Source organism: Sylvia atricapilla, chromosome 1 (assembly GCF_009819655.1).
Source record: "Sylvia atricapilla isolate bSylAtr1 chromosome 1, bSylAtr1.pri, whole genome shotgun sequence".
NCBI classification, from domain to species: Eukaryota; Metazoa; Chordata; class Aves; order Passeriformes; family Sylviidae; genus Sylvia; species Sylvia atricapilla.
In genome coordinates this window covers 15,483,569-15,497,535 of record NC_089140.1, presented here as the reverse complement: position 1 = coordinate 15,497,535, position 13,967 = coordinate 15,483,569, and positions in this window count along the sequence as shown.

Below are 13,967 nucleotides of genomic sequence, written 5' to 3'. Positions count from 1 at the left end.
GAAAATATGAATTTCTGTTATCATGCTCGTTTATACTCTGCACCTCTCTTTGGCATCCATTACCTGCTACTTCCACTATGCTTCTTTTTCATTGGATGAACAAGAATTAGCCCTGGAGACACACGTCTCTGTCCTCTGCTCTGAGACCTGACCCATTACCAGGATAACACCAAGGCATTCAGCTGCAACTAATGGAGGTGGCTGGGACATAAGTGCTTCAGTGCTGGGAAATAACAGGATCACTGAAATACACCGTGGAAATTAAATCTTACGCTGCTTCTTATTAGATCCAGTAATAGGTAACATAACCTCGTTATTTTGTGTTTTAAATAACTTGGGTCAGCAAAGGAGCTATTATTTTGTCAGTGTTTGCTTACTCAGAGGAGGTGTTATCAGTAAGTTCACAAGTAAATGCTCATCAGAAGTGCAGAACCTTCTGCTGTTCAGTGGGATTAAGCAGAGCAGACTTCTGCTATCAGCGAGGGGAAGCTGAGTTATTTAGGGCAGCCTATAAATCAGTCAAGCATCAGGACTCTCTGGCATCATTGGGATCCTGAAAGCTTTGCAGATCCTTTTCCCACTGTATTCCTATGGCAAAACAGCAGCACTGGTGTCTTTTCACAAGTCTGCCAGGTTAAGAGCATCTTTCATACATGAGCTCTTAGGACTGAGATAAATTTTCCTTTTCACCTTAAAAAAAAAAAAAAAAAAAAAAAAAAAAAAAAAAAAAAAAAAAATGAAAAGACTTGTAATCATTGCCACCTGTTTTGGTGGAGATTTAAAGGAGCAGAATGAATCACAGAACTCAGAGATATGATGGTATTGTCTGTTGCTTTATAAAGAAATAGGGATACTCCAGGGTTACGTTTCTCAAACAATTTTGAATCACTACACTCTCCCGGGTCTGAAGCTCTTTGTTCATTTTAGAACTCAGCAATATCAGCACTTTTGTATGTGGATTATTTCTGAGATTTCATAGAGCCCAGAGTTTCATCACTCAGCACACAGTCCCTGACCAGCAAAGCACCAGCAATGTACAGTTCTTGTGCTGAAGACACAGCAGGGAAACTGCGAGGTGTGTCTACAGGCAGCCCAGGACCAGGGTCCTGAAGGAGGAAACCCAACAGGCCACAATTTTTTATCCCAAGGACAGAGTTTTCAGCTCCTCTGTTTGAAACTTTACCAAACTGTAGTAACAGACCAAGGGAAACAGCTATGTGGGTCAAAAGTGAAAATGTTCATCCCCTTGTCTGAAAGCTGAAGATGTGTCTTTCCACCTTCTACAGACACCTGGCAGTGGGAGGTGAGGGACCATGTAAGTGTCAAGGTGGCTCAGAGAGCAGCAGCAGTGTGGTTTCCAGTGCAGAGGAGGGCATGCACAGTAGTCTAATTGAAGCCTTCTGAGAGTGAATGGCTGTGGAAATTCAGTTATAGTTTTCAGCAGGATGGTTATCTTACTTTAATCAACTGGAAGCAATCACTGTCTAAACTAGTCTCTGTTAACTTTGCATACAGTTTCTGTTCACAACAACCAAACTCCTGCTTGGAGCCTCAGCAATTTGAGTCAACCATACTTCAGTAACAATAATTTCAACATTATGCCACAACTTACCCAAGAACAAAAAATTCATCCCATGCCAAACTTGTCCGTGGTTCACCACTAAACTCCATGAAGCTATTCTGGCCATGGTCTTGACATAGAAGTGGTTTAAGTTTCCAGGCCGAATTTACTGCTGTGTCTGATATTCTGTTTCACATATATTGAGCGCTTGTCTCTTTGATCTTGTGAGCTGTTTATTTTATATCTGCCTTGTTATTGTGGTTCTTATTTACAAGCTGCAGCCTGGCATTGCACGCACACACGCCCAGGCACACACAGAAGCACAAACCAGATCACTGCAAGACTTGATCAACTTTTACTTCTAAGAATTTTTCAACCTTCTTTCACAAGTGTTGTCTACTTCAAACAAGCACTGCAGTTTACAGAAACATTGTTAATTCACAAAAGATTAGGCTCAAATACTACATTTTCAGCTAAGGCATGCCTGGAAATACAGTCAGCTTTCAGGCAGCATTTTCAATGTGGGTGTGCAAATATCTTGTCTACACCACCTGTATGGCATGTTGAGAAATCTTGTGAAACAGAAAAGACAAAAACCTCTTTTGGAGAAACAACCAAATGAAAATAAAAGAAAAAACCCAAAAGCCTGAGAATAAAACATTAGCAAGATGCAAGAACCTAAACCATTAAAAAATCTTGTAAACATAAAAAAAGAAAATTTCTAGGGGTAACAGCCCTTTAAGTGGTGGCTTCATAATAACAAACAATGACAAAAGTTTGTAATTAGATGGTGCCTTTCATCTGAGAGATTCATCAGCTCTTAGCCATTACTGACTATTAATTTGACACCACTTCTCACAAGTGTACAGCTGCTGTGTTTGAAGGAGAGGAGATAGGGAAGTGTTCACCTAGGAGCAGCACATGTCTGAACTGAAGTTGTTCAGACTTTTAAGGAAAGCTTACCTACGTGTCTGCCCCTAAGCTGAACTAAAGCATCTGCAATCCAAAACCTTTCCTGCTTACTCATTCATGTAGTTAAAAATGCCCATACTTTCAGGCACCTTCTAACTCCCACTCACTTGCCTCAAACCAGAGTGATAACAGAGGCGTGGAAAGGGCTGGTACGGCTGTGAGTTTAATTGTAATTCAAATATACCTGAATATCAGAACAGCTTTTGATCTAGAGGTAAATACAAGCAAATTGCTTTACCTGACTTGAGTGCATTTCAGACACGTAGCTGCAGAAATGGATAGGAAAAGATATGGAAAAATATTAGTGGCTCAATGTGCATGACAGGATCCCAGCAGACTTCACGTGCAGGGAGGTAGGGCCAGCTGAGCCATCACTCAGGCATTTCCTGCATGCAGTTTTAGGAGACTTCAAAGATTCCTCGCGGGCACCTCTATCACACTCAGGGCTTTTGGTAACACTCGCTGGGCACGGAAGCTATCAGCATGTGAGGCAGTGAAGCCTTGTCAATTTTTTGGGGGGGGAGCCAGAGCCTCTCAGTCACATCCTTGGGCTGCTGCTGATTCACTCGATGTTAAGCAAACGCCTTTGCCTCCCCATTTGGGATAATGAATGCCTTTGTCAGGCAGCTGTCAGCCAAGTTAACTCAGGGCTTTAAAGACAGATCATGCTAAATAGGCATTGATTTATAGACAACTCCCCATCAGCTGGGGAAATACAGGGCTGGGATTCCCAGTAATGTAAAACTCCTGAAGTGTGATTATGCACAGAGACCTGAGCAACTTGACAAAGACTCAGCTTTGGTCCAGGTTGGCTCCTGCAGAAACCCTTCACTTCTGTGCACCTGGTTGTTTCAGGGTAAATTCACCGGGAGCCAAGCCCAGACTGTCTCTGCTGGCAGGCGCTGTTCCACACCGGAGCAGTAGGATTTCCGGCACCCCGGAGCGTGAAATATTCTGCATGATGGTTCAAGATTCTGCCTCCACCTCCCTCCCACCCCTCAAGGCTGATGCCAGAAGCTCTGGCTTGATTGACCTGAGCTGATTTTGCATTCAGGTATCTTTGCATCATCATCTCCAGAACCTGCAAAACGCCAGCAGTGATAGCAAACTGGTCCCATCCACCAGCTTTTACTAGAGTTACTCCTGGCTACTGAAGTCGTGCAGCTGCCAGACTGTAAGAGTGGGGTCTGAGAGGTGGTTGCTTCTCTTTTGTTTTATACTTTTTCTGTTGGGCTGGACTGTGAATGAGAAACAGTGCTGTGTATGGAGCACTAAGATGGAGAGCCGAGGGAAGAACGGAGGAGACAGACTAAACACACACTGCCTATCTCTTCCTGACACATATATCAAATGCAGGGGCACAGGAAGGGACAAAGAAGCTTGTCAGAATATGTGTGGCTGCTCTAACAGTGTCCAGACGAAGCAAACATGCCTTGCTGAGGTGTTAAATGAGGCAATGAGGGTTATGCATGTGCATCACTTCACCAGTACCAAGGAGATGAGTGCATGCCTCTAGCCTGTGGCTGCCTGCAAACCTTTCCTTTTCTTGCTGTGTGTCTGCCCACCCTCAAATAAACACTCAACAGTGTTTTGTGCCTGAGGAACTATGGGGCAGTTTGCTAATGTAAAACAATACATGGAATTGTCTTGCTCCTCGTTTATCTGACACAAGAACTATTTTTTCCAAGGTGATGCTCAGGCTGACCCATTTATGCAAATCTGTTTCCGCATTTCATTCTCAGGTCAGAAACGTGGATTAGTCTTATAATGTTAAAGTGATTGGCCAGACTTGACCCTCTATGGCCTTCACTGGCCAGTTGAAGAGGTATGGGAAGGAGTCACGCATATTGTTAAACCCAGGGTCTTAAAGCCTCAAGCTTGACAGGCTGTGTATGTGTGTGCATGTGTCTGGCTTCATACAGGCTCTGTGCTGAAGGAACTAAAAAAATCTCAATTTACTGTTACAGCCATCAGAAGCCATGATGACCTAACACGCTGCATGCCCCTAATTTAGAACTTGTGTTATCTTGAAAAAAAAAAGCCTAATCCCAGTTCAGGGAAACTGACACACTGAGTTCAGAGACAGACAGTGTTGGCAAAGGCTGCCAAAAATAGAGAAGAATCCACTGATGCCATATGATGACAGATGTCTGCAAACTCACCACATACTCTTGTGGATCTGTGCCCAGTAGAGTCAAAGGCAAGATCCTGAAAACAAATTCCCAGCCTACAGGAAAAACTTGGTGCTTTTGCAGATTGATTAAAAAAAAAAAATCACTAGGAAGCTTGATAAATCATAAAAATGCTGAACAAAGGGATACAATAAATTCTGGAATTCAGTGCTTCTCCAGGGCTGGATTGGAAGAACCACTACCCACTACAGCTGGTGTAGGAAGGTCCCTCACATTCTGTAGTGGAAGGAATTTTCATCTCTACTAAGAAAATCCTAGTAATCATGCTCCAGAACTTGTAGGGCTCTTCCATCCTACTCCTGAAGGTGGACACAATGCAGCCAAAGACACAGGAATCAGTGGACAAAAGAGGACAGCCAAGAAGCCTGTTTCTGTCAGAGCACTGAGATGCCTGGGGTCTTGCTTCCTTCTTCCTGGTGCTGTTTGTGTGACGAGATGAAAAGCCAAGAGACCTGGAGATAAAGTTCAGCAGTCCTGTGTGTTCAACTGCCTGAATTCTGCTTGCTTCTTGTTTCAGGCACCTCAACACCATCGCTGAGGATCTCTCACATTCCTTGCTCATTGTGGCTTCTTACTGACTTTTTATTAAATCAGCTCAGTGTGTTTTCATATACTCTTGCCACAAGATGCCAGTGATCTTGCCTATATGTTAACTCATCTCAGGGTCTGAGAAGAAGTAGTAAAAATACTCAGGTCAAGTCAGGATTGTGAGATCATGACTTGCCAAGGAGTTTGCCTGCTGCTAGCTGAGCCCCCAACTTCATTAGTAAGGTATGATGATGATTCAGGTAAACCCAAGTGTTCTGCTGACTTGTTATACCAGCTCATGTTTCTATGCTGAGCCTTTCCAAGTTGCCTGACTGGACAGGTACCAGTTCACACCGGATTCCTTTGAAGCTTTAATTTGCAGCTTGGATGCACAACTACACCCAGGACCACAACTGGATTTACAAGGCCTGGGAAAAGACTGTAGAAATGGATGTACTTTGCTCTCCTCCCACACCACCCTGCAGACCTCAGGGCTACAGTTTGTCACTGACAAGTGTCAGTTTGGTCCATCTGGACAGCCAGAGATATGAAAGATCTGTGTGGGAATCTGCATGTCCAGTTGGGTTGGAGCGTGCTAAGAATGAGAACAGGGATCTTAAATGCTGACTTTATCAAGTGGCATATACGTTCAGATCTCTAATACTTTTTTTTTTTTCCCCAGCCTCTCCTGCCAACCATAGGAAACTTTTACCTCCACAGAATGTATTCACCAATAGAAAGGAGGAAGAAACATGAAACAAAATTTACATATTTTCTGGCCAGCTGCAGACAGAACAAGATGTCTTCATTCTGACATCTCTGCTGCTCAGATGTGCTGCTGGATGTCTATGGTTTGCCACAACTGGCAAACAGTCACTTCTCCCATGACAAGCTGTGATTTCCTGTAACATAGTCACATTTCTGCTGTACAAATCTGTTTAGGATTTTGCAGACTTTTTTAAAGGCCAATCAGTCTCATGTTACCTGAAGATGGGCATGAGACAACCCTTTGATTTTTCACTAAGTTTTTATTGAAAAAATCCAGTGCCATTTCAATGAATCTAATGCAACATCAGGACATTTTGAGACTATCTCTAGTATCTTCAGCATTTTTTCTGTTAATGTCTGTGGTGATGTGTTGATGATGTTTTCCAATGATGGAATCCAGATGACATCCAATGAGGATGACAACTACAACTCTTATAAACCCCACTGCTGCATCTTTCTTCTTCTCTAGTGTGGAATAGCATTACTGAAACTCAACTCAATGGTCACACACAGCTCATGGTCCCAAAAAGAAATTTACCTGAACTAAAGTCAAGGGTATATGGAGGACAGTCTCACACTCCTTGTCAGAAGCTGATTTGGAGGAAATGTTGAAAGCTGATATCTAGAAACCCATGAAATCAACTCCAAAATCCCACTGGCTCAAATTATTTGATTTGTGATTAAAGACCTGTTTCAGTCATCTGACAGTAACCCTTCCATTGACGCTAGTAAGGTTTACATCTGACCCCTTTCTTACCTGTTTTTGTGTTTCAACATGCAACATGTGAAGGTCTCCGAAGTCTGAACATGGTCTTGTATCTGGACACAATAAATACTGCAGTAAGAGCCTTGTGGTGTCTCTTGTGTAAGGGTCAGCTTTAAACGATAGATCAGGGGAAATTTTTTTTATCTCCATTCTGTAGGAAGCAGAGATTAAAGTGGATTGCAAGACTTCTCTTAAACAAACAGCTTGAGGGGATGGGACTAATAAAGTTGAGCTTGATTAGTGTGAATCTATGACTAAAGAGAAATCTACATTTCAGGCATAATATGTAGATATGGCTCCTTGGCAGGGCTGCAAGACAGTGCTTTGCTTCTTCCGGAGATCAAATGTGTCATTTACAGCAGTTCTAAAAGACAAGGAGGAGGAGGTGTACAAGGAGGAGAAAGTGGAGGAGGAGACAATCACCAAAGAGCAACAGGTTTTAGCCAGATGATGCACTTCCCATGTAGTATGGGAGCTGTTATATTCTGGCATCCTCTCCTAGTATTGGCTGGAAGTGCTTTGGTAAAGCTGGGAAGGCAGATTTCCACATCCAATTGCAAGAGACATGAAACAATCCCCCCAGGCAGATTTCCACTGGCAAACAAGTGAGATGCAACACAGAAATAAATAAATAAATAACCATTAAATCATTCTGTGAAGACTATAATGGCTTGGCATGTAGACATCTCCATCTGGAGGAGCCAATGGTTATCAAATGAAAACACAAGAAATTCCCAACCTATCCTGCTATTTGGAGCTAATTATTACAGTGGCAAGGTCCAACAAGGATGAAATAAACTAAGTAACATTTCTAAAAGCTTGAACTAACCATCTCACCCCACTGAACAGCATTGCACTTGGGCCCCAGTTCCAGAAAACCCTCTGTGTTTTGGATCTGTCAACAGCGGACTTCAGGAGCCTATGATCCAGGCTTGAAATCTCTTCTTCTAAGTTGTGAATAGTTTGATCCAGTTTCTGGGATTGGCTGTCTTTACCTAAAACATAGATACACCTACTGTGTGCTGAGGTGTGCGATCTGATGTGATCTCAGCCCTGTGCTTAGGAACATAGTATGGAAATGCTTCTTCCAGTGGGATGATCTTTAAGTAGCACCCTGCCTACTTGTACAGGATGATAAAGCTGGGAACACTCCATGGTGCTAATCCTTCAAAATCCTTTTTAAAACCAGTTTTTGTGTTCATAAACAATGTAATAAATTTGACTTTTCAGAGCTGTTGTGTTTCCCATGCAGATTCCTTACTGGGCTTGCTAAATTTTGGTGCAGTTTCATAAGAAAAAATATCAAATTCCCCAAGCAAAGGCCTGGGGGAGATTTTAGCCATGTGTGTAAATACTTGATTGGGCTAGTAAAGAAGTTTGAGACAGCTTTTTCTCAGCAGTGCCCAGTGACAGGACAAGGGGCTATCAGCACAAATTAATATCAACTAATTCCACTTAAACATACGAGAACACTTTTTTTACTCTGGAAGGAGTCAAACACTGGAGCAGGTTGTCCAGGGAAGTTGCAGAGTCTCCATCCTTGGAGATATGAGAACCCTAACTGGACACAGTCCCAGACAACATGCTCTATCTGACCACGGTGTGAGCAGGTGCTTGGATTGGATAATTTCCAGAGGTGCCTTCCAACCCCAGCTGTTCTGAGACTCCAGGAGTTTCTGGTGTGTGAGATGCTGGCCTCTCCAGACTCTCCAGGATGCTGTATCTACAGTGCAGCCCAACCAGGTTTGCCTTCTCATGTAAAGTCTGTCTGACCCAGTGAGGCTCCTGGCAGAAGCCAGGGATGACTTCCAAAGAGGACAAGCTTGGCTCTTTTTCCTTGGCAGGGGAGCACGAACCCCCAGAAAACTGGTCTGCTGTGTCATGTGCTGGCAGCCACTCCGAGCCTTGTGCCCGGGGCAGTTCGAGCAGTTTTTAGGGTGCAGGGCAGAGCTCACCCCGCCTGGCCAGGCACAGCCCAGCCCTGCCCACAGCCCTCTCCCCAGGAGGACAGCTGGAGGCAGATGCTCCCTGTGATCCATCCAGGAAACACCATCCAGGAGTGCCATCTGCTGGGTCCCGGGTATGCAGCCGTGGGAGCTGCTGCAGTTGCCCTCGCACAGGTATTGGGAGGCAATGGAGAGCTTCAGCTCCCAGTGGCTTTCTCCTCTCTTCCCAGGCTGGCTGGGCATGCCTCTGCCCAGAGGTGAGGGAGCCTGTGCCAAAGAAGACTGTGTGGTCTTACACAACCTGATTGTCACAGAAATGAGCGTTACAAGGAAAGTGTTTTCCAAGGAAAGTGTTACATTACTCCATCATGCTACTCCATAGAACTCAGAAAATCACCCCGGCAGCTTATAGCTCCTCCCAGCTGAGTGGTTAGGATGATAAAATGGGAGCACTCTGCAATGTTAGTCCAGTGAAATCAAATTTTTATGTTCATAAACAGTTTAAATACCTCTAGCATTTTCAGGCATATTTTATTTCTATAGTGGAATCCATACCAGCCCCAGTAACAGGGTTCCTTCTCATGTGACATCCTAGGGAGTATCAGATTCCCAATCTCTCTTCCTAAACACTGCACCCCAGGCCAGGCACTGTCAGTGGTGGATCTTGGTGAGGGAACAGTGGATCATGAGTGCCACAGCGTGGGGAAGAAATCCTGTATGGATGCTGCCCAGAGACAGGGAGAGCTAACAAGGGAAATCTCTGGCAATTATCAATGATCCGCATTTTTAACCAACTTGTGCACCATCTAGACTGGTGATTCATCCCCTTTTGGTTTTAAAATCACAATATCTAAGCAGCAAATTGGAATCCAGGGGTAGTGTTCAGAACAAGTCTCTTATCTGCAGTGCTTGGTTTGTCAGCACTACCTTAGCCATGTGGTTTAGCTGCTAAGAGAAGGTGTTTTACTGAAAACGTGGCCATGTTGGTGCATTTGGTCCCAAATTCTGTGGCTCACTCCATGGACAGGCTGTAACTTCATTGCCTGCAGTTCTTTGGCAGCAAGTCCAGGTCACAGACTGCCATCTTGGAGATACTTTCTCAGGAAAACAAAACAAAACAACAACAACAACAACAACAAAACCCACAAACAACAACAAGAAAAACAAAAACAAACCCCTCCAAATAAAAAAAAACCCACCAAAAACAAACAAACAAATGAAACCCAAAACCAACCAAACAACAACAACAAAAACCCTCAAAAAAACCCCAAATCCCCCGCCAAAACACCAAAACCATTTGTGCTGACAAACAGGAACAGTCACAGGAAGAGTTATCATAGAATTGTTTGTTTTAGAAGAGATCTTCAAAGATCACCTAGTTCAATTCCTAAGTAAATTACTGCTGGAGACACAGTGTGCATCTTCCCACTGGTGAGCCTCCAGCCAGCTGTGGGTAGCCAGGCCCAGAGACCTGACCAAAGCTCTGCAGCCTGCCCCCAGCCCTTTGCCACCACCACTGTCACATGCCCAGCAAAGGGGATCAGGAACCTCTTTTTCCCATCTCAGCCCCATGATGAGCTACTCTCAGCCTGTCCCAAGAGCTTGGGACAATATGAACTGTGGAAAGGAGCAGCTAAATCTTTCTGAGGGCAAAAAACAAGATATTTTTGTGGTCTTTTAGAGAAGGAGTACATTACATATGCCGTGCTGGTCTACACATGATTGCCTTCATCCCTGAGAGAGTGGTGCTCACACAGAAAAAACTCTGACTGTGTAAAGAAGAATATTTCTGAAACTATGAATAATAGAACCCACTTGGGAATTATATTGAATTAAAGCATTTTAACAAGGTGTTAAAGCAATGTGGCTTTGGGCAGGTGTGCATCAGCAGCAGATAAGAACTATCCTGATTTATTGCAAAAGTACAGGGAAGTTTCTTCCAAACAATACTGAACTATGTTTATTAGTGAATGTTCCAAATACTAAACTACTGTGCACACTTTCTTGTCACTTGTGCCACCAAGATTTTCATTCTATTGTTACATCTTATTTTAAATAAAAAAAGTCCATTCTTGATTCACTGCTTTTATTACTTTACAGGAATTAGAGTTGTGAAATTGCAGTTCCAGTTTTTAATGAAATTAAATATTCTGTTCTCAAATGAATAGTTTGAACTAGTTGGTTTATGCTGATGTAATCTAGACTGAATCCTGTGTTTATAGAAGCTCAGTGGCATGTGGGCATGTATTAGACATTGAAATAGGATCTTTCTCCAGTTCCTGGTTTCAGCATTCCACCTTCGAATCAATTAGTGGTGGGTGGGCCCTGGACTGAAATGCACACCAAAAAGACCCTGATATAGCAAAGCTTCAGGATCTAGTAAAGCTTATGCCTGCTTTTTTTGAGTACAGAAAATGTGTAGCAAGGTGTTTCACCAAACTGGACCCCAAAGAAACTCTTCAAACTATGAAATAAGACACAGAACAACTGAAAGTGGGTGAGAAAGAATTCTACCCTTCTTTTCTATAGGCTTCATGGGGGCACAGATTACATATGATCCAGAAGTTCCCCAGGTAGGAGGAAGGTGATCAGAGCTGGCACAGAGGGCTGGTGTCACCAGTCCTAAGCTGAGCTGCATGAGGACAAAGGCGGGCTCTCACCCACTGTTGGAGCCTGGGGCTTTGTACAAACGGGGGCTCTGTACAAACTGGGGTGCAGGGCAGTGAAAACAAGGGGCTGCTTGGCACCTCACACCCATGGCCAGTCTCCTTTTTCCGTGGAAGTCAGTAGCTCTCCTTCTGCATCTGCTGGAGGGTTCTCATGAGAGGAGCCCTGGGCACTGTGTGGAGTGAGAGCTGCTGCTCTGAGCCAAGGGGCTGCCAGTGCAAGGTAGCACTGAGCCGAGTTGAACATTCTCACTCCTCCTATGTTCTCATTTGAATGTGTGGTTTTTACAAAGATTATTTTCCCTTCTCAGAAAGTACCCTAGTTGGAGGCACTTCCCCCTCCCCAGTAAAAAACCCAGAATGACCCATAGAATAAAACTCTTGACCTTGAATGGACATGTTCTTTGCTGAATAGACTGAATAGATGAATTTTTGCTTCTATTTTCCATCCTGCTCTGAATAATGCCCATATTTTTCCCACCTGTCCTCTTTGAGGGCAGAAAGAGTCTTGAGGACAGGAAATCTCTGGAGCCAGAGTTTTGAGGGGAGCTCAAAAATTATGGGGAGACAGAGCAGGCTTGTATAAAAGTGCTTCAGTTTAACATGCCTGAACTTTTCACTGTTCACTGTAACACAAAACACCAGCTGATTAACAGAGCTTCCACATTATACAGAAACAACTTCTGAACTCTTGGACCTGGCACCCATTTCTGGCTGCGGTACAGTGAGAAAAATGTTAATGACAAAATGGGAACATATAAGCATGAATATATTAGAACCATTTTCTACAATGTGTCCTAAAGAAATATTCCTTCCTTAAAAATATTCTTAAAAGATAAAAATTGATTTGAAGCTGAGTTGACATCCCCAACAGAATAGTAAAATGTTCCATCAGAATTACAAATAAAGTGTTGCTTTAAAAAGTAGTGGATTTGTTTGCTGGCTTTGCATACTCTGCTTAACACAGTCCCTTTAGTGAGTGTTTCCTGATAGTCATTTAACTTCCTGGCGACATTTTTTGTTGTTGTTTTTCTTCTTTTAAATAAATCAACAGTCAGGCTACTGTCCCTCTCCTGTGGAACAAAGCTGAATGCTCTGGGTTTGTCTTTGGGCTGTTTACACAAATGACTTCAGAGGAAATGTTCTCACATTGGCATTGATGGAACCACAAAGGTTCATTGAGATCTGTCTGAAACGTGGACGCTGTGGAGCCTCCTCCAGCTGTCCCCCTGGCACCATTAGGAAGAGTACTTCCTAACTGCTGGTGAAGTTCTAGGAGATGGATTCAAAGGAAGGCTGAATTCACCTAATCTGACTCCATAGGCTTTGTTAATACAATTCCTTAAAAGTCCCCCTGAGAAGGTCCAGCCTCTGTAATCTCTGAACCAGGCTGCCCAGCCCAGATGATATGTGTGCACTTTGCCTGCATTCAGCCTGACACCCAAAAAGTGTGATTGGGAAGGAGTGGGAAGGTTGCTGGAACAGGCTGAAGCATGGACTACACAGGGGTTTCAAACACAAAACTAAGCAAGGCAAGCACTGGGCTCAGCACAAAATCTTTCCAGGTTCCTCTGACTTTACCTTGACTGTAATGAAGCTCTCGTTGCTACACATATCTAGATGTTGAACCTTATTCTGCAGATTGCCTCTTTGGAAAAGCTGACCCCTGTTGAGCTATATGCAGTATGAAATGTGCAGAGGTGCACAAGGTATAAATCAGGGATGAAATCACCTCTTTCTTCCTTTCCTTATGAAAATACTGAGTCTAATCCTCTTTTCCTTATTCAGACCTTATTCAAATGATAAACAACCATGACTGGTAATGAGAGTGCTGCAGGTAACAACAATAGCTGAGCTACACCAGCACTGCAGTTGAGGAAGCAGCAGCATTTGCTTTGTGGCTCTGAGGGCAGCCAGGGCCCCACTCTTCCCACACCATCACAACTTTGCACCTCCTGGATCATCTCTTGGGTCCTGTTACCTCTTGTGAGGCTATGGAGGTACCCTTGCTGTCTTTGAAAATTATTTATGTCTTCTGTGCGGTGTACTGATTAATAGAAGAAGGTCGTGTGCACTGGGAAGATGGAAACATTTTGCAGCCAAGTCAGCTGATGTGGACACAGGGACTGAGGTAATTGCATCTTTTTTGCCTTTCTGTTTGGTGTTTCTGTGACAGTGCTTTTTCTGGTTCTCCAAGTGCTTGGAGTGTTTGACACAGTCCCAGGGGAGAGAAAAGAGGCCTCTGAAAGCAGATTCTGCAAAAATTGCATGCAAGGCAACCAGAAAGCCAGTGCCACCAAGACCCTTGGAACATCCCCTACAGAGAAGGATCAGCTGCAGATTGTGGCTATGGCAGAAGAAAAAGCTTTGCCCCTGAGCTCAGAGGTCCCTAATCCTCAGGTGCTGCTGTGTCTCAATACATCTAGAAATAATACTGCTGCTGTTTTAACTTTCCAAAGCCCATCACAGTGTCAGAATCTGGAAGGAGATTAGCATCATGTCCCTCACTTGCCTCTGGGATCCATAGGAACCCCCAGAAATTGGCCCAAAGTGTCTGTTTTGAGAGTG